General features: G+C 44.6%; 1 long non-coding RNA gene across 3 annotated transcripts; it reads right to left on the bottom strand.

Moving 5' to 3' along the window:
* Positions 1-5192: 5192 nt before the first annotated feature.
* On the bottom strand, positions 5193-9199 carry LOC127009740 (uncharacterized). 3 transcript variants are annotated; one of them, XR_007762233.1, is made up of 5 exons: positions 8312-9199; positions 8023-8116; positions 6828-7034; positions 6144-6302; positions 5193-5849 (listed from the first exon to the last, which is right to left on the bottom strand). It is a non-coding gene; the product is annotated as an uncharacterized LOC127009740 (long non-coding RNA). The 3 variants fall into 3 exon arrangements; XR_007762232.1 differs by having other exon boundaries at positions 6848-7034; positions 8029-8116; positions 8312-9197; XR_007762231.1 differs by having other exon boundaries at positions 8029-8116; positions 8312-9195.
* Positions 9200-21799: the final 12600 nt, after the last annotated feature.

Here is a 21799-nt window from a genome sequence, read left to right on the forward strand (position 1 = left end):
ACTGAACCGCATAATCGAAATGAGGTCTAATTAATGCTATGTAGAGTTTGAGGATGACTTCAGCGCTCCTATTGCTTACGCTCCTCGAGATGAAACCCAGTACCCTATTTGCACGATTCTTAGCTTGAATGCACTGAGCTCTAGGACGGAGGTCAGTGCTCACTAAGACTCCTAAATCCCTCTCACACCCAGACCTACTCAGCGGAGTGTCATTTAAGGAGTATATAATTGTGTGAGGGGTTATTCCTACCTACACTCAGAATACTGCACTTCCAGACATTGGATTCCATCTGCCACTTCCCCGCCCAATCATATAGTCTGTCTAGCTCATCCTGAAGAACGCTAGCGTCCTGGAAGAAGAAGAAGAAGAAGAAGAAGAAAAGACAAAGAAGAAAAGACAAAGAAGAAGAAGAAGAAGAAGAAGAAGAAGTATGAGGAAAATAATAATAATGAGAACAAAATCAACAAGGAGAGGAAGAAAAAAAAATAATACCTAACAACAACTAAAGCAAAAACATAAATAAAATAAAATAAAATAAAACAATAATCGAGAACTCCTTATTGTATGTTAACTCCCTTCGTTTTCCATAATTAATGTGAGCTGAAGATTATTTTTTTCCAATACCGCTACTACGTGTAAATATATAAATCACTTCAAATTAACTTCTCATCTTTTGTCTCGCTCACCACGAAAATGCACACCAGCTGACACCCTCAAGGTCCTGTGTCCATTATAAATCTACGGACTCTTCACCGATACTTATATTTTCTTAGATTTAAAAAGTAAAATAAAAAAGTAAATAACGTTGAGAACCTTGCATGAATTCTGTACCGAGGCAACACCCTCTTACTTGTAGAGACGAGAAAAAGCAGGACAAAAAAACAACAACAACAGGTGATGTGATAATGGAGGGAGTGGATTACGTAAAAATGCGTAAGCTCTTGCTAGGCAGATTATTCGTTAAAAGCTGATCCTGTTTTCAAAGTGCGCGTCATGAAATATTTACACACACACACACACACACACACACACACACACACACACACACACACACACACACCACATTAGGTTTAACAAGTGGTTCTCTAGTTTCAAAGCCACGGGAAGAGTAAACAAGAGTAAGAAAGTCATAAAGATTAGTTAACAAGTGGTTCTCTATTTTTAAACCCCAGGGAAGAGTAAACAAGAATAAGACTGTTCTAATAATAAGTTAAGAAGTGTGTATCTATATTATCAAACTCACGGGAAGATCAAACAAGTGCAAGACTGTTCTAATGAAAAGGTAACAATTGATTCTCAAGCTTCAGATCGACGTGCCTAGTAAACCCTTGCTAGATTCTTATAAACCATCCACGAACACGCCAATTCCTGGATTTCGTTAGGGGGCATCAGGGGTTAGGTTAGGTTAGGTTAGGTTAGGGAACACACACACACACACACACACACACACACACACACACACACACACACACACACACGCAGTAGCACCATTGCCATTAAAGGTTGTGATATTTTCGTTTCGTCAGCGAATGCCACGCCCTGGATTGTTCTGCGGTGAGGTGATGCTTCTGAGAGGGGTGGTGGTGCGGGGGGGGGATCGGAATAGAGGTGGGCAGTGGGGTGATGGTGGGGGGTTGATGGGTGGTGGTGCTGGTGGTGGGGGTTGATGGGTGGTGGTGGGGGTGGTGGGGATGGTGGAGGAGAGAGTCGAAGGTCTTGTCTTGGTTGGCTTCTCCGTCATTCACTTTTTGGGAAGTGTATTTCGTGTATACTAATTACTTACCCGTGTATTTATTTAGGGTTGTATGACAGCTGGTTAGTGATTTATTTTATTATTTTTCTTTTACAGCAAAGGAGACAGCACAAGGGCACAACAAAAGGAAACAATAAAAAAGCCCGCTACTCGCTGCTCCTGTAAAGAATCGGAAGAGGTGGCCGAAAGAGCATGTTACCTTATGATTACAGAGAGCTAATGATTTTATAATGTCATCAGTCAGTCAGCGGAAGGCAATCGGACCGGGACAGCCTGATGAATGACGCTCCGCGGGGATCCGTGTTGGGTCCACTGCCATTCATTGTTTATAGGATTTTTATAAATTCAGGGAGGTTGTGATATGTAAATGTATTGAATATCTATATATCTATCTACCTATCTCTGTCTATATCTATCTATATCTATCTATCTATCTATCTATCTATCTATAACTATCTATCTTTTTATCTATTTATTTATCTATCTATCTATTTATCTATCTATCTATCTATCTATATATACATCTCTCTCTCTCTCTCTCTCTCTCTCTCTCTCTCTCTCTCTCTCTCTCTCTCTCTCTCTCTCTCTCTCTCTCTCTCTCTCTCTCTCTCTCTCTCTCTCCATATATATATATATATATATATATATATATATATATATATATATATATATCTATATTGATATATATATATTTATATATATAGATATATATTTTTTTTTAGAACAATATAGACAAACATTTACATATATATATATAGATATATATATATATATATATATATATATATATATATATATATATATATATATATATATATATATATATATATATATATATATATATATATATATATATATATATATATATATATATATATATATATATATATATATATATATATATATTTGCATTATTCTCTTTATAAGTTTTTTTTTCTATTTCACGCACTGTGGCGCGGTCTTTTGGTTGTATGTAATGGCGATCCATGTCTCAAGACGTCTTTCGGCCTATTCGGCCATCTTCAGGAGATGTTCTCTTTGCAGGTGTAGGAGAAGGAGTGAGTGTGCTGCTTCTTCTTCTTCGAGAGATTTTTGGTAGGCGGGGCTATATATTGCCTCGCTGAGCCTGCACGTTAGTGTGCGCGGCTCTCAGCCAATCATAGCAACTTGGCGCTTGCTGCCTCTTTGTCGGGAGTGACGTGTCGGGTTGATGCTGTATGTTTATTGCAGGTTTATGGGTGTAAATTAGCACTGCCTCGGTCATTTTGAGTCTCTTGTTATTTTCTCTTGTCAATATTATGGTGTTGTCCTCCATGTGTTTCCTTCTTAGGAAAAACGCTCACCAAGCGCATAGAACTGGAAATGCTGCTCGAAGACATTCAAAAGCTCGAGAACGACAAGAGGGTAACAACATCACCTGACCTACAAGCCGAAATCATCCGAGAAGCAAAGATAACAAGAGGACACCAGCGCAGCTCCCTCCTCACACCTGAATTTCGAACTGTTGCCCAAGAACTGAAGAGCAACGATCGCACTGTCATCCGCAGGGCCGATAAGTCATCTATCTTTGTCATTCTTGACAAAGATGTCTACTTGAATAAGATGGCAACCATCCTGACCGACACCACAAAATTCAGCAGAATCACAAGAAACCCAACGAACGATATTAAGACGAAGTTGAACCGTATCATCCGCCACACTAACAACAACAGCAGTACGAAGCTCCCCCTCATCGAAGGCGACCACAAACTGGGTTACGCTTATGGCAACGTCAAGACCCACAAGGAAGGCCACCCCCTACGTCCCATCATCAGCCAGACACCATCAGTTACTTACAAACTCGCCAAGCGCCTCAACGAACTCATCACACCAGCCTCCTTCAGTTTGAAGTCCACAACAGAGTTCCTCGATCTCCTGAAGACTACCCGTCCCTCCAACATCATGGCATCCATGGACGTTGAATCACTCTTCACCAATGTACCGGTCGACATATCCATAGATCTCATATGTCAACGCATCTACCACTTAGAAGACGAAGAGCCACTCAACATTCCCGAAGCCTCGCTACACCTCCTTCTACAAGCATGTATTAAAGAAGTACCATTTTACGGACCCGACGGCAAGGTGTACATGCAGTGAGACGGTGTGGCCATGGGATCACCCCTCGGCGTCCTCTTCGCCAACTTCTACATGAGGTCCATCGAAGAAAGGCTATTTGCACGCCACCCTCAACTCAAACCACAAATCTACGCGAGGTACGTCGATGACATCTTCATCAGCGTTGACACCATGAGCCACATCAACGAGTTAATCACCGAATTCAAGAACGACTCCTGCTTAAACTTCACGCATGAAATAGAACAAAATAAGAAGCTCCCATTTCTGGACACCATGGTGCACCGTGAGGACACATCTTTTTCAACAGAAGTGTACGTGAAAGCCACTAACCTCGGGTTCTGTCTCAACGGTGCTAGCGAATGCCCCGAAAGATATAGGCACAGCATAATCAGCGCCTTTGTCAAGAGGGCCCTCACACACACCTCAACATGGGCAGCCGCGAACACCGAGCTGAAGAGAGTTTCCCAGCTTCTCGCCAACAACGGCTACCCAGCAAGTGTTAGAAATTGGAGCTGATGCTGATGTTGGCCTGGAGGGTGAGGGAGGCTGTGGGGCTTATTGGGCATGTCAGCCGTGATGGCAGGGGCTGAGGGTACTTGTAGTGTAGACTGTTTCTCCTGCTGACATTGGTGAGTTGAAGGCAAGAAGCAACACACACCTCTTGTTAGCTCATCAGGCATTGTTCTGTCCCTGCCCTCCCCTTACTTTACTGTCTCCTAGTGTTCATACTCCGTGGAGGGGACTCAGGGTCTACAGTGGGGCCCTGGCTCTAGTGATATTAAGAGGCTGAAAAATGTCCAACCATTTCAAATGGTCCGTTTGGGCGGTAGATTCCTGGGTCTTCTCCTCCCCTCTGCTCTGCCACACAGCCCCAACACCTGTTTTTCCCTCTCCTATGTTACCTGTAGCTAACACATGAGAGGGAAAAACAGGTGTTGGGAGTGAGGGGCAGAGCAGAGGGGAGGAAAGGACCCAAGAAATCCGCCGTGCAAACAGACTATTTGAAATGGTTGGACCAAAGTTTGGGTGAAAATTTTTAATAAAAAATAAAAACAGACAAGAACTCATTGGAAAATGCCTTTTTGTGCTCTGTCTCATGTGCTTTAAACAACCCAACCTACATTTATAGATGAACATAACCACCAATATGGAAAGGCAACGAAAAAGCTCTGACTGTGTGTGCTCTCTATTGAATACAGATGTTGGGAGTGTGTTTGCTCACTGAAAGCCCAGACTTCTGCCACCGTGACCACTGCCACCCCCACCACCACACCCAGCGAGACACATGGCAGCCCCCTCTGGAGCTGCAGCAGCCCTGCCTCGGGCTGGCCTGTTGTTGTGCAGACCGGGGGCAGTGTTTGTACATAAGGCAGACGATGTAGTTATGTGAGTGGCCAGTGACACCTTTGCAGCACCATCTACAAATGTTTCCTTTGACTGTGATTGTTGTTTTCAGTAAAGGGTCGCCTATAAGAGCTGCTGAGGGAACACTGTGATGGGGCTGCTGTGTGGAACGCTGTGTTTGGTGCGCCCAGCTGATCCAGTGTCAGTGTGTTTCACCCCCACACCCACGGGGAGCTGTGTGACTCACCAGTGGACGGAATGCACCACTGCAGCGGTCAAGTCCTCTGGTCTAGCAGGGTGCTGCAGGGGCAATGTCACACACCAGCACTCAGTTGGCCTGAGCCGCATAGCTCCCCATGAGTGGGGCAGGCCAAGCGGGACACTGGATCACCTGAGAGCCACAAAGCTTCATTATGAGGTCACCAGGGCTTACCAGTAGGGGTCATCCTGGGTCACAATGTGCAGGATGTCCAGCTTGTTGAAGGGCAGCCCGGCTTCCTTGCAGGGAATGTGCTTGTTGTCCTCCTTGGGGTCATAGTGGAAGTAGGCGTGCACCCTCACCTTGCTCTCCCTGAGGTGCACCGAGCTGCTGGCCGGGAGCAGCCTGAAGGTCATGGTGCCCTCCGCCTGCACCTGGAAGGGGACAGGAGGTGGGCTGGTTACTTGTGGGCTCAGAAAAATAAATAATGATATTAATAATAGTAATGATAGCTTTATTTCATCCAGAGCAAGTATACAGGAAAAGCAAGGCAAAAGAGAGAATAAAATTTGACCAACAGTTATCTCTCTCTCTCTCTCTCTCTCTCTCTCTCTCTCTCTCTCTCTCTCTCTCTCTCTCTCTCTCTCTCTCTCTCTCTCTCTCTCTCTCTCTCTCTCTCTCTCTCTCTCTCTCTTCCTCCCCCCTTCCCTCCCCCCTCCCTCCCTCACCAGCATCTTGTGGACATCCGGCAGTGTCTTGCCCTCCACATTGAAGGTGTTGACCCCTGCACCTCGTCGGCAGCATGGATGAGGCCGGAGCAGTCAGCCATGCATGATGCGGGTGATGATGATGGCTCCGGAGTGGTCGTCCTGCTTGATGGTGGCTCCCTGGGGGTAAGTAAGGAAGGAACGTGTTAATGTTGAAGACGCTGCCATTGCCACCACAAATTAATTTTTGTTTTGTTTTCTGTTTATTGGGGGCAAAGGAGGGAGTTCAAGGGCAAGATAGACAGAGAGATAGAAGGAACAGAAGCCAGGGAAAGGAAGGGAGGAAAGAGAAAGAAAGAAAAAGAACAAGAGGAAGGAAGGAAAGAGTTTACCAGCGGAAGGGATGAAAGAATGAAGTTGCTGGTTAACTCTTGCATAAAGGGTTTGGACAGTATAGGGATGAGCAGGAGTGGAAATACAGACGAAGGGAGGCTGTTCCAGAGTTTACCAGCGAAAGGGATGAAATAATGAAGATGCTGTTTGACTCTTGCATAAGGGATTTGGATAGAATAGGGATGAAAGAATGAACATGGTGGTTAACCCTTGCATAAGGGATCTGGATAGCATAGGAATGAGCAAGAGTAGAGTCATGACAGTGAGGGGGACTTCAGGATGGCAAATATCAAGCTTGATGTACAAACAAACCTAAAATTAAGACACAGAACTGAGGAGAAAATGTACGGTTCCCCCCCAAGCCACGACCAGCCTGGAGGTGTGGCGACTACAGGATGGCAATAGCTTGCTGGCGTCCGGTGAGGGTGTGGTGCGGCTGTGTGTCTCCCTCATGATAGGAATTCCGATCTCCTCCACACTGGACATCAGAGCCTGGCATGTCTTGCACGTGCGGTTGATCTGAGAGGAGGAGGAAGAGGAGGAAGAAGGTTTAGTGTCGACTTCGGCAAAACCTAGTGATCTTGTTTGTTACTGGGGGAGCTTTGGGGGTCTTGGCTAACCTGGTGTGTTCTCATTTTTTGTTGATTTTTAAGGTTAGGGTCAAGACAGAGCTAGTTTGTTGATTGTGACTTTGAAAACATTGTTCTAGACCCATCATCATCATCATTTCATGGACGCCTGCTCCTAGGAGCTCCCACCAGGGGATGGCCACGGCAGAAGAGCTTCCAACTTTCTCTATCCAGACACTCCCTCCTTGCCTGCTCAAAGTTTCTCAAAGATCTTTCCCCCCTCTCCCTAACGTACTCTTGCACCCTATCCCTCCATTTCACTGGAGGTCGTCCTCTAGCATTCCCTCCCTCTATCTCACTCACATACACCCTTCTGGTCATCTTACTCTCCTCCATTCGCTCCATGTGGCCAAACCACTTTAAGGTGTGTCGCTTCACTTCTTCCACCACTCCACACTTCTTCCCTTCACCCTGTGACACACTCCAAAACGCTCGTACACACTTTCATTACTCATTCCATCCATTCTACTCACACCACAAGCACTCCTCAAATAACTCATTTCCACTGCCTGCACTCTAGACCTCTGACTTTCATTCCAGGCCCACGTTTCACTTGCATATGTGAGGGTTGGTACTATTATTGTATTTCTCAAATCCCTCTTTACCTCCATGCTCACACTTCTGCCATTCATGATTCGTCCCAAAGACCCTACCACCCTTCTTCCTTGCAATGCCCTTTCTCTTGTCTCTCCCTCCATACCACCATGCTTACACATAACTGATCCAAGGTACTTAAACTCATTGACCTCCTCCATTTCTTCACCATTCAAAATTATTTTGCATTCTTTTTCACATTCAATTCCCACTCTATATGGGCATACAAAATCTACAACCTCACTTCTACTTCACTCACAAACCATCACTTTACTTTTGTTGACATTTACTTTCAGCTTTCTCCTGTTACACTGACGGAACACCTTCCTCTGCAGGGACAGGGGCAGGCTGCTGTTACAGTGACCCAGGCAGTGTTTGCTGTGTACAAACACACACCCCTTAGAGAAGTGTTTAGTAGTACATATTTATGTTTGCACTATTAAACAATTACACTGGTGTCATTTCTGTCTTTTATTTACACATCATTACTCCAGGAGCATCAAGGTGAGCTATACTTTAAGACATAGAAGGAAGAAATTGGTGCTGGCAAAAAATAATAATGAGGAAAGCAACCTTTGAAAGAGTAGACACACACAGCAACCAGTGTGCTCCCTTGGTGGAGAGGTTGACGGCTAGCTATGAACACACCGGTCTGGGTTATAGTGACGACCCACCCAGCTGTTCATCCTGCCTTTTGGGTTGGTCTGTAAAAGGGAACCTGGGCAAGGCAGCTGTGGTGACCCAGATACTGTAGTGGCCATGCCCTGGGGCTGAAGGGTCCTTACCCGCTGCTGGCTCAGGGGCCAGAGGGATGGAGATGAGCACCACAGCCAGGCACACTTGTAACATGTGCCCCAAACTTTACCTAATTACTGCAAACCAGGCCTACAAAATGAATAAGAAGTCAGGAGAGAAATGGAGTGGAACAATTTTGGTAAACATTGTATTATTATGACTATAAACCTGCCCCTCTCCCTGAGGAGAAGGGTGCAGTCTGTGCATATTCCCAGCCCTAAAATGTGCTTCATAAACTCTGCACCTCACACAAGATCCAGAGAGAAGTTAAGAAATGTGCCAAGCTGAATGGAGAAGAATGCCAGGCACAACATGGGGAGACAGGCCTTGAGTGTCCTAGACCAGGGAACAGACAAAGGTTAAAGGTGTCCTGGTGCCTATGAAAGGTGAGGCTTGGACTTGTGCACTTCATCTCATGCACCTCACAACAGCTGAGGAACCCAAGCACCCAGCCAGCGTGTAAGTCAGGGCAGACAGAGAAGCAGGACGTGAAATTAGAAGCTTTGTGGGGCAGGATGAAGTGTATTAACATCAGACACAGAGACAAATGGACTTTGTTTTCATTAAAGGAAGCAACTCCAGGGGGAAAAAAACACTAATCTCTGCTCCAATAAAATAAAGTATAGAGGAGCTGCCTCTGTGGTAGATAGTGGAGTGTTTCCCATGTGGTATCGGTGTACTGGATATCCCTTCACTGTTATCCTGGTAACATACAGTACCAGGTCTTTCTCTGCCTCCGTGGTGGATAGTGGAGTGTTTCCCATGTGGTATTGGTGTACTGGATATCCCTTCACTGTTATCCTGGTAACATACAGTCCCAGGTCTTTCTCTGCCTCTGTGGTGGATAGTGGAGTGTTTCCCATGTGGTATTGGTGTACTGGATATCCCTTCACTGTTATCCTGGTAACATACAGTCCCAGGTCTTTCTCTGCCTCCGTGGTGGATAGTGGAGTGTTTCCCATGTGGTATTGGTGTGCTGGATTTCCCTTCACTGTTATCCTGGTAACATACAGTCCCAGGTCTTTCTCTGCCTCCGTGGTGGATAGTGGAGCATTTCCCATGTGGTATTGGTGTGCTGGATATCCCTTCACTGTTATCCTGGTAACATACAGTCCCAGGTCTTTCTCTGCCTCTGTGGTGGATAGTGGAGTGTTTCCCATGTGGTATTGGTGTACTGGATATCCCTTCACTGTTATCCTGGTAACATACAGTCCCAGGTCTTTCTCTGCCTCCGTGGTGAATAGTGGAGTGTTTCCCATGTGGTATTGGTGTGCTGGATTTCCCTTCACTGTTATCCTGGTAACATACAGTCCCAGGTCTTTCTCTGCCTCTGTGGTGGATAGTGGAGCATTTCCCATGTGGTATTGGTGTGCTGGATTTCCCTTCACTGTTATCCTGGTAACATACAGTACCAGGTCTTTCTCTGCCTCTGTGGTGGGTAGTGGAGCATTTCCCATGTGGTACTGGTGTACTGGATATCCCTTCACTGTTATCCTGGTAACATACAGTACCAGGTCTTTCTCTGCCTCTGTGGTGGATAGTGGAGCATTTCCCATGTGGTATTGGTGTACTGGATATCCCTTCACTGTTATCCTGGTAACATACAGTCCCAGGTCTTTCTCTGCCTCTGTGGTGGATAGTGGAGTGTTTCCCATGTGGTATTGGTGTACTGGATATCCCTTCACTGTTATCCTGGTAACATACAGTCCCAGGTCTTTCTCTGCCTCTGTGGTGGATAGTGGAGTGTTTCCCATGTGGTATTGGTGTACTGGATATCCCTTCACTGTTATCCTGGTAACATACAGTAACAGGTCTTTCTCTGCCTCTGTGGTGGATAGTGGAGCATTTCCCATGTGGTATTGGTGTACTGGATATCCCTTCACTGTTATCCTGGTAACATACAGTACCAGGTCTTTCTCTGCCTCCGTGGTGGATAGTGGAGTGTTTCCCATGTGGTATTGGTGTACTGGATATCCCTTCACTGTTATCCTGGTAACATACAGTCCCAGGTCTTTCTCTGCCTCCGTGGTGGATAGTGGAGTGTTTCCCATGTGGTATTGGTGTGCTGGATTTCCCTTCACTGTTATCCTGGTAACATACAGTCCCAGGTCTTTCTCTGCCTCCGTGGTGGATAGTGGAGCATTTCCCATGTGGTATTGGTGTGCTGGATATCCCTTCACTGTTATCCTGGTAACATACAGTCCCAGGTCTTTCTCTGCCTCTGTGGTGGATAGTGGAGTGTTTCCCATGTGGTATTGGTGTACTGGATATCCCTTCACTGTTATCCTGGTAACATACAGTCCCAGGTCTTTCTCTGCCTCCGTGGTGGATAGTGGAGTGTTTCCCATGCGGTATTGGTGTGCTGGATTTCCCTTCACTGTTATCCTGGTAACATACAGTCCCAGGTCTTTCTCTGCCTCCGTGGTGGATAGTGGAGTGTTTCCCATGTGGTATTGGTGTGCTGGATTTCCCTTCACTGTTATCCTGGTAACATACAGTCCCAGGTCTTTCTCTGCCTCCGTGGTGGATAGTGGAGCATTTCCCATGTGGTATTGGTGTGCTGGATATCCCTTCACTGTTATCCTGGTAACATACAGTCCCAGGTCTTTCTCTGCCTCTGTGGTGGATAGTGGAGTGTTTCCCATGTGGTATTGGTGTACTGGATATCCCTTCACTGTTATCCTGGTAACATACAGTCCCAGGTCTTTCTCTGCCTCCGTGGTGGATAGTGGAGTGTTTCCCATGTGGTATTGGTGTGCTGGATTTCCCTTCACTGTTATCCTGGTAACATACAGTCCCAGGTCTTTCTCTGCCTCTGTGGTGGATAGTGGAGCATTTCCCATGTGGTATTGGTGTGCTGGATTTCCCTTCACTGTTATCCTGGTAACATACAGTACCAGGTCTTTCTCTGCCTCTGTGGTGGGTAGTGGAGCATTTCCCATGTGGTACTGGTGTACTGGATATCCCTTCACTGTTATCCTGGTAACATACAGTACCAGGTCTTTCTCTGCCTCTGTGGTGGATAGTGGAGGATTTCCCATGTGGTATTGGTGTACTGGATATCCCTTCACTGTTATCCTGGTAACATACAGTCCCAGGTCTTTCTCTGCCTCTGTGGTGGATAGTGGAGTGTTTCCCATGTGGTATTGGTGTACTGGATATCCCTTCACTGTTATCCTGGTAACATACAGTCCCAGGTCTTTCTCTGCCTCTGTGGTGGATAGTGGAGCATTTCCCATGTGGTATTGGTGTACTGGATATCCCTTCACTGTTATCCTGGTAACATACAGTACCAGGTCTTTCTCTGCCTCTGTGGTGGATAGTGGAGCATTTCCCATGTGGTATTGGTGTACTGGATATCCCTTCACTGTTATCCTGGTAACATACAGTACCAGGTCTTTCTCTGCCTCCGTGGTGGATAGTGGAGTGTTTCCCATGTGGTATTGGTGTACTGGATATCCCTTCACTGTTATCCTGGTAACATACAGTCCCAGGTCTTTCTCTGCCTCCGTGGTGGATAGTGGAGTGTTTCCCATGTGGTATTGGTGTGCTGGATATCCATTCACTGTTATCCTGGTAACATACAGTCCCAGGTCTTTCTCTGCCTCCGTGGTGGATAGTGGAGCATTTCCCATGTGGTATTGGTGCTGGATATCCCTTCACTGTTATCCTGGTAACATACAGTCCCAGGTCTTTCTCTGCCTCTGTGGTGGATAGTGGAGTGTTTCCCATGTGGTATTGGTGTACTGCATATCCCTTCACTGTTATCCTGGTAACATACAGTCCCAGGTCTTTCTCTGCCTCCGTGGTGGATAGTGGAGTGTTTCCCATGTGGTATTGGTGTGCTGGATTTCCCTTCACTGTTATCCTGGTAACATACAGTCCCAGGTCTTTCTCTGCCTCTGTGGTGGATAGTGGAGCATTTCCCATGTGGTATTGGTGTGCTGGATTTCCCTTCACTGTTATCCTGGTAACATACAGTACCAGGTCTTTCTCTGCCTCTGTGGTGGGTAGTGGATCATTTCCCATGTGGTACTGGTGTACTGGATATCCCTTCACTGTTATCCTGGTAACATACAGTACCAGGTCTTTCTCTGCCTCTGTGGTGGATAGTGGAGCATTTCCCATGTGGTATTGGTGTACTGGATATCCCTTCACTGTTATCCTGGTAACATACAGTCCCAGGTCTTTCTCTGCCTCTGTGGTGGATAGTGGAGAGTTTCCGATGTGGTATTGGTGTGCTGGATATCCTTCACTGTGATCCTGGTAACATACAGTCCCAGGTCTTTCTCTGCCTCTGTGGTGGATAGTGGAGCATTTCCCATGTGGTATTGGTGTACTGGATATCCCTTCACTGTTATCCTGGTAACATACAGTACCAGGTCTTTCTCTGCCTCTGTGGTGGATAGTGGAGCATTTCCCATGTGGTATTGGTGTGCTGGATATCCCTTCACTGTTATCCTGGTAACATACAGTCCCAGGTCTTTCTCTGCCTCCGTGGTGGATAGTGGAGCATTTCCCATGTGGTATTGGTGTGCTGGATTTCCCTTCACTGTTATCCTGGTAACATACAGTACCAGGTCTTTCTCTGCCTCTGTGGTGGATAGTGGAGCATTTCCCATGTGGTATTGGTGTGCTGGATTTCCCTTCACTGTTATCCTGGTAACATACAGTCCCAGGTCTTTCTCTGCCTCTGTGGTGGATAGTGGAGCATTTCCCATGTGGTATTGGTGTGCTGGATTTCCCCTCCCAAGGTGCAGGACTTTACATTTTTCTTCACTGCATTGTAGCAGCCACTTTTTGCTCCCGTCCTGTAGCTTGGTGAGGTGTTCTGGCAGGAAATCTGCAGCCAAGGGGTTAAGACTCTCACATCCTCACTCACTCCAGCACTGTGTTTCACTCCTACTCTTGCTCTGCCAAATACTTCCCTCACCTTCCTTCTGTACCTCTGCTTGTACCAGTCTCTCACTGGACACTTCCTTCCTCACATTAGATCTCTTCCTATTCCCTTAAATTCCCACTCGTCTCTCATCCTTACATTTCCTAATACCAGACTGTTGTGCCTGTCTTCCAATCACTGCATCACAATTCCCACGTTCAGTTTCCCAGATATTTTGTGTGTACTTTATTTTACCCTGGCAGGAGAGGCAAGATTTCAACCAATATCAGACACAGCTTCTATCTTACTCCCCTGTTGGTCGGAGAATTAGTCCCAGAAATCACGGTGACACTGCATACTAAATCACGGTGAATGGTCTGAGAGGTGGGATGAGTCTTGGCTGTGTGAAGTGTTGTAGTGAGGAGGGGAAGACTGAGGTGGTCTGGACAGGAGGCGAGAATGGGTGAGGGTGAGCGACACAGTAGATTATGGATGGTGTTAATGGAGGCAGACCAAAGAAGACACAGGATGATACAGTACAGAAAGACCTACAGATCCTGGGTACACTGAGGTGCTTTGGCTGTATGGATGGAGAGGAGGAGTGAAGGGTGAGGGAGGCAGCAGGTGATGGGTAGTGTTAATGGAGGCAGACCAAAGAAGACACAGGATGATACAGTGCAGAAAGACCTACAGATCCTTGGTTCCTGAGGTGCTTTGGCTGTATGGATGGAGAGGAGTGAAGGGTGTCAGGGTGAGGGTGAGGGAGGCAGCAGGTGATGGGTAGGTGTTGGTGGAGGAAGACCAAAGAAGACACAGGATGATACAGTACAGAAAGACCTACATACCCTTGGTTACTGAGGTGCTTTGGCTGTATGGATGGAGAGGAGTGAAGGGTGTCAGGGTGAGGGTGAGAGAGGCCGTACAGTTTATTCTCATCTTACGCAGAGGGGGCTTCGTGGTGCAGTGGTTAACACACTCGGCTCACAACTGAGAGCCCGGGTTCGATTCCCGGGCAGAGTGGAAACATTTGGGCAGCTTTTCCGATACCCTACGCCCCTGTCCACCCAGCAGTGAATGGGTACCAGGTATTAATCTGGGGTTGTGTCCCGTCTCCTGGGATCTGTTCCCTTCTATAATTCCTTCCCCCTCCTGTCTCTCTTCGGCATATGACCACAGATGTTGCGCCGACTAAACAAAACTTTTCATCTTACGCAGTTTATTGTAACGGGAAATTAGTCTAACCCGGGCATGATTCCACGGTAAGGAACTCTAACTCAACCACAGAAAAATTACTGTAACGCTTGATGTCTCTTGCTCTCAGCCACTAACTAATCAGCACCCCGCTCCTCCTCGCCTCAGGCCGCCCCTCCCTGCTACTCCCAGGCCCATTGTTGGGACCCAGAATATGGACAAACAGAAGACGACCATAGCAGCACAGTTAATTAAAAGTGACCCCAATCAGAGGCAAATACCGAGTGGAGATATGGAGACAAGAATTGTAAATATGACAGGAGAGGGAAGGAAAGCAATTAGTCAGATATACAAAGTTGTAAACATCTGATAAGCACTAACACTACTGAGAGGTTATGGAAAATACCCAGACCCACATACAGAAAGCAGATACCCAGTAGGCGTGGTCAGGAAGTGTGGATAACCATTCAAGAGGACTCTAACATGTCACGTGCGGTGTGACGAAATGCTATAAGCGAATAACTGAAAAGAGAAGTCACTGTGGGAGTGTCTTAAGAGTGAAATAACAAATAGTAGGAGAAGTAAACAATATAACATAATGAGCGAGCCAATGGTTGTTGACAGGAAGTATTGGCTACTGGTTATGTAGAAAATGAAGGCGTGTCAAAGATGTAGTTCCGCCTCAAGCAAGGAAAAATGTGACCTAGACAACAGTGATATGGGCATACCGAGCCTTGCACTCGCTTCAAGCAGACCTGCTACTCACTCAGCTGAGAATGGCTGTTGTGATCTTAAGCGTGAGTAGAAATTCGAGAATCTAAGGGAAACCGACTGTATTGTCCTGGAGATTATAATGTAGGAGATGTGAAGTAGGATTGTGAGTGGGACAGGATTGTGATTATTTGTTTGCGATGTAAAGCCAAGGTAGAAAGCACTGGGTGTGGTATAATTTGGTGCTTCCGTGAAATTGTAGTAGATTATACTATAGGAATGTGTTATCAGGATGTGAGGAGAGTATTTAAATATTGTGATGTAAGCAGAGAGAAACAAACCACTGCCTGTGGAACGACGAGTGTTATTATTATTGGCAACAACTGAGCACAAATTGTAGTATTATGTTTAAGACATGTCGTTTGTCATATGTTGCATCCATTGCTGAATATGCCAGCGTTATGATCGTCTGAGCATAGAATATTGCGTAAGGCAATTACTTTCATTTAATTTTAAATAAATGTATATTTTCTTTTTCCCTTGTTTATCCCCGAACACCAGTCTCCAATAACAACTTAAGCCGGATCACGCTACCAGGGATACGAGACGGTGAGATCATTTATGGAGTAATTAATGAGTGATAAAATAGTTGTTTTAATACAAGCTAATGCAAATGAAATAAAAAAGTAAAAAGTAAAATACAAGAAAGAAGGGTCTAAAACTGGCGGCAGTAACCGGGGAGTAACCTTTAATATAATAAGATGAAGGCTATAACGAACAAGGGAGTAACCTTTAATATAATAAGATGAAGGCTATAACGAATAAGGGAGTAACCTTTAATATAATAAGATGAAGGCTATAATGAACAAGGGAGTAACCTTTAATATAATAAGATGAAGGCTATAACGAACAAGGGAGTAACCTTTAATATAATAAGATGAAGGCTATAACGAACAAGGGAGTAACCTTTAATATAATAAGATGAAGGCTATAACGAACAAGGGAGTAACTTTTAATATAATAAGATGAAGGCTATAACGAACAAGGGAGTAACCTTTAATATAATAAGATGAAGGCTATAACAAAGAAGGGAGTAACCTTTAATATAATAAGATGAAGGCTATAACGAACAAGGGAGTGGCCTTAAAAATAATGAAAAGAAGGCTATAATTAACATAACTCAAGAGTAACTTTGTTAGGCAGATCGCACTACTCATGATAATACATATGCAAAAGTGGCAGCACTCCTAGAACCAGGAGCGTGTGTGAGTTTTTAACGGATGAATTAATTAAAGAATTAGGGCTCACAGTAAATAACTGTGAAGCGAAACCCGTGAATATTGTCTCTGTGCAAAGATACCATATTGAAAATGACGGTAAAAGACAAGTTAATATCCCTGCCGGCAGTGGACGTCCACGGACATGGGGCGGATGTCTATTCACCTTCCATTTGTCATCCACAAGTATCCGCTCTATCCGTCTACAGTCCTTTGGTCGTCCGAGGTGGAATAAATGAGAAATTCGGAATCGCTCCATTAGATTTATATTTTACGGTAAACATACAGATGATTTTGACTATAAGTTTTTTGATAGAAGGAATTTTGAACGGCCGGACATAATGGACACTTGGTGGATACTAGTCCTTTCACCTTCCATTCATCATCCACAGGTGTCCGCTCTATCCGTCTACAGTCCTTTGTTCGTCCGAGGCGGATAATAGAGAAATGTGGATTTACTGCATTAAAATTTATACTTTACGGTAAACATAAATATGATATTGATTATGAAATTGTTGATAGAAGAAATTTGGAATGACCGGACATGATGGACACTTGGTGGATACTAGTCCTTTCACCTTCCATTCATCATCCACAGGTCTCCGCTCTATCCGTTTACAGTCCTTTGTACGTCCGAGGCGGATAGTAGAGAAATGTGGACTTAATAAAATTTATACTTTACGGTAAACATACCTATGATATTGACGTACTATGAAAATGTTGATAGAAGAAATTTGGAATGGCCGGACATGATGGACTCTTGGTGGACGCTAGTCCTTGCAGCATATTTACAGCGTTTGCATTGTCTGCGGCCGACGGTGTCGACATGTACGAACAAGGGACGGATATCGAGGGAAGGTGGGTACGTGGGAACCACAGAGTTTTTATTTTTGAGGGAAAAATGTTAAGTAGGTAGTGATTCATGTTTGCCTATGGACGGGAAAGGAATGACCGCGCCACCGCGACCTTCCTGACCTCCGGCGGGGTTGCTGGCGTCACCCATCTAAGCCAGTCATAACAAAGGGGGCCCCATGGGTGAGCCATGCAGCTCTTCACTTCTTGTCTTTCAAATTCTCTCTCTCTCTCTCTCTCTCTCCTTCACTTATTGTCTCTTCCAAATTCACAAATACGTTTTCGATCAAAATTATGGTATTCTACCACTATGTCGCGTTCACCGAATTCATAATTTATTATATACATATGCATTGAGAGAGAGAGAGAGAGATGTGTGTGTGTGTGTGTGTGTGTGTGTGTGTGTATTTACCTAGTTGTGATTTACGCGAGGGAGTAATCTCATGGCCCGTCTCTACAACAGCAGTAACTGCGTTATTCAATCTTACTACTACTACTGTACTATGTATGATGTATATTTCCTATGTATTGATATATATTCATCACGTGGTTTGTCCCACCACGTGTTCTCTAGCTAGGCCTCGCCTTGCCACACCTGGGTCACCTCACCTCACTTTAATGACCTCCCTTGAGATTGCATCCTCGCCCTACCCTAATTCCTTCCCATGCCTTCCTCCCTCCATCGGGGCAGAACTCACCCAGCATTCACGGAGAGCGTATCACCTCTCCTCTCTCGGAACCTGTATATACTTGTACATATTTATCCACGAAGTATATTTATATTATACGGAACTAAGGCAGCGACTTCAACACTACTACACAATACTGTGGCCCCCCCAACACTATTAAATTGGAGGCAACAGTACACTACTACTACTACTACTACAAGGTCAAGGCAGGTCGCAACATCTCGGCCTCGGTGGACCGTGCGTGGCGCCGGCCGTTTAAGTTTGCATCAGTCAAGTTCAGGCCATATCACAAGCCAGGCGTTCCCTCTCCTTATCATCGGTACGTATAGCTTTGTGTGGGTGTATGTGTGTGTGTGTATGTGTGTGTGTGTGTGTGTGTGTGTGTGTGTGTGTGTGTGTGTGTGTGTGTGTGTGTGTGTGTGTGTTTGTTTGTTTGTTTGTTTGTGTGTGTGTGTGTGTGTGTGTGTGTGTGTGTGTGTGTGTGTGTGTGTGTGTGTGTGTGTTTGTTTGTTTGTGTGTTTGTGTGTGTGTGTGTGTGTGTGTGTGTGTGTGTGTGACAAACAAAACAGCAGAAGTAATATTAAGATTAGATGCATGCAATTAAATCTCTCCCTTTATGTTTTGCAGATCTTGGCTAAACACTCACACTTCTTCGATGGGAAGGCCAACACTGAGCCACACAAATCCCACAGGATGGCACTGAGGAAGGCCTTTTTGCAACTGTGCTCCAAGCCAAATGCTGGGACGAAGCGTGGCTTGACACATTGCATTCGACAGCTTATCCACAAGTTAGCCCCCAGAAGTGTCTGGGTGCACTACTGTCTCAAGGGGCACTCGCCAAGAAAACGTAGCATGGAAGACGAACTTCATCGCTTCGTCAGAATCATCATGGTAGTTGTGATGAAGATTTGGGGGGTGGACGAGAATGTCGCCTCCACACACCTTGCCGAGGCGTTGCGGAAAGAAAGCGACCGAGCTGGCTTCCGTTTAACGCCTCGGGCAAAGAAAACACGAGGTGGACGAAATGGTGAACCAAACGCTGTTACAGACAACATACGTGATGACATTGCTATTGCCTCAAACAGCACAGATACCACTATATCTAGAGGTTCTCCAAGTAATTTAGATAAGGGCCCATGTGACTCAGATGGAGACGTAGACAGTATTGTAGCAAACAGTGACAGCGACAGGAGTGGTGTATCGGATGCAAACTCGACGCTTTCTGATGATGAATAAATGTATTAAGTCCTAATGTATCAGTAATCTCGGGTACTGCAATGACATAATGTTTAATTCTTCCTTATTCACATATTTCTCACTTCCTCTGCCTCTTTTTTTCTTTTACTAACACATTCTATATAACTAACATACTAACCGCCAGTATCGCTCTGGCATACTAACGTTCATACTAACCTTTAATGGCATCTATGTCAATGCAGTTATAGCGATGTTGTGTAATTTCTAGTATGGTAAAGTTACTGCATCTTTTTGTGACAATAAAGAAAAATATAGTTTTAATCAGTTTCAATTCCAATAATTATCAAAGTGAGCTAGATATTATTATTATTATTATTATTATTATTATTATTATTATTATTATTGTTATTATTATTATTATTATTATTATTTGCATTATGTCAACAAACTTTGTAGCATGACTGCAACTGGAATTGGTGTCTAACCTTTAAGAGGTCTCATCAATATAAAACTTTAGTTGATAAAGTATTCCCATTATGAAATAAACTATAAGTGAAATATTTTTACTTTTTGTTATATTTTAAGTGGAATATCTTATACTTTATTTTATTTACGGATGTAGTGGATGAGTTTCTAGTGATTGGAATACAAATACCAGTTGTAAGTTAAATGTTATAGACTAACAACCTAAAAACATAGATTATGATTTACACAGACTACATGCTGAAACTATAGCTTACACAGTAAAAATTTAAAATAAATTACACGGTTAGCCTAGACCTTGACTGATCAGGGATTAGTGGATATTGCGGATATTCCAGACAAAGGCGGATGTACCGGATCCTAGACGGATCCGTCATCAGGCGGACGTTGAGGCAGCTAGGTGGAAACATACGCATACGGCTGTTGTGGACGCTAGAAGGATCCGGGAACAGGCGGATAGTGCGGCCGCTAGGCGGATTCAGACTCAGGAGGATATTCCGGATTCTAGACGGATTAAGAGACAGGCGGACATTGTGGACAAAGGATGGATAATGTGGACAAAAAAAGGTCCCGTCCGTACCGTCCACATTTGTCGAATCATGTCCGCACAGGAGGACAAACCGGATGTATGAAGGATATCCATCGGACATCCGTTTGTCGGCAGGGATGGAAGGAAAAAGTAGTTTCCAAGACTTATTGATAACACGCGATGTAGATTTGCCGACTCATATTATGTTGAGTACTGATTTGTCGTGTAGCACGAGATTATTTTGAAAACATTGCAACTAAATGAGGAACAAAGGAACGAAGCTTAAAACTGATAATAGAAGGGGAAACCATACAATTATGCCAGGAAAAATATGTCTTATATCTAGAGGTGAAGGATCTTAGCTAAATGTAGATGGAAATGAAGAAGGTATCACTGAAAATAAGGCCGTACGTTGCCAAGCAGCGGAACCTTTGCAACTGCATGCATCTGTTGCAGGTTACATAACGCTAGTGACGCAACTACAGGCAAGTGAAGCTTTATTTGAGCCTTGTGTTAGTACTCCTCAAGCTAGAGTCAAGTGCTCAGGGATAGTTAAGTTAACCCCTTCATCTGACAATCAAAGATCTTATGTCACTGTGCCGTATTTGAATATTGAAAGTGAGTGTAAAGATAGATGATAATACAACGTTAGGATTTGTGAAGCCTGTCACTCATGAGCTATACGCTGATCTGCCACAAGTATCTAGTGTACAGACCGCTGACACAGCTAAAACAGACTTGAAGCCCGCAGAGCTTGAAGTAAGGAAGAAAAGCCTCTATCAAATTGTTGACGCTAAATTCCCAAGTGAAGAGAGAGAATTAGGTTTTAAAGTCCTTAATAGATAAATATATAACAGTGTTTTCCACAGAACAAGAACCATTAACAGTAACGCCCTATTTTTTTAAGCACCATCAAGCAAAACACTGATGAAGTAGTGTACAGGCGTTCATATAACATTCCTATCAGTTATCATGACAGAGTAAATAAACAACTTATATCGCTCCAGCAACAGGGTGTGATTCGCCCTTCGCGATCACCCTATAATGCCCCACTTATCCCAGTGCAAAAAAAAACATGGAGTACTACGACTTTGTCTGGACTTCCGGGCACTTAATAAAACACTACGGGACGACCGGTACCCACTCCCTAATATAATTACCATACTCAATCAATTGGGAGATAGTAAGTTTTTTTTTTCATGCCTAGACTTGAAAAAGGGTTACCATCAAATCCCCCAAGATGAAATCAGCAGAGAGAAGACGGCATTTTCTTCTCCAGCAGGACATTGGGAATTTACTTCCCTCCCCTTTGGCCTTAAAACAGCCCCGTCCTGCTTTAAGAAAATAATAAACACTGTCCTTACAGGACTATTAAGCAACAAGGTTCAGGTGTACCTTGATGACATAATTATCCTGGGCGATATATTTTCTAATCACGCAGATAACTTAGAACAAATT

Source organism: Eriocheir sinensis, chromosome 41, assembly GCF_024679095.1.
Source record: "Eriocheir sinensis breed Jianghai 21 chromosome 41, ASM2467909v1, whole genome shotgun sequence".
Lineage (NCBI taxonomy): Eukaryota > Metazoa > Arthropoda > Malacostraca > Decapoda > Varunidae > Eriocheir > Eriocheir sinensis.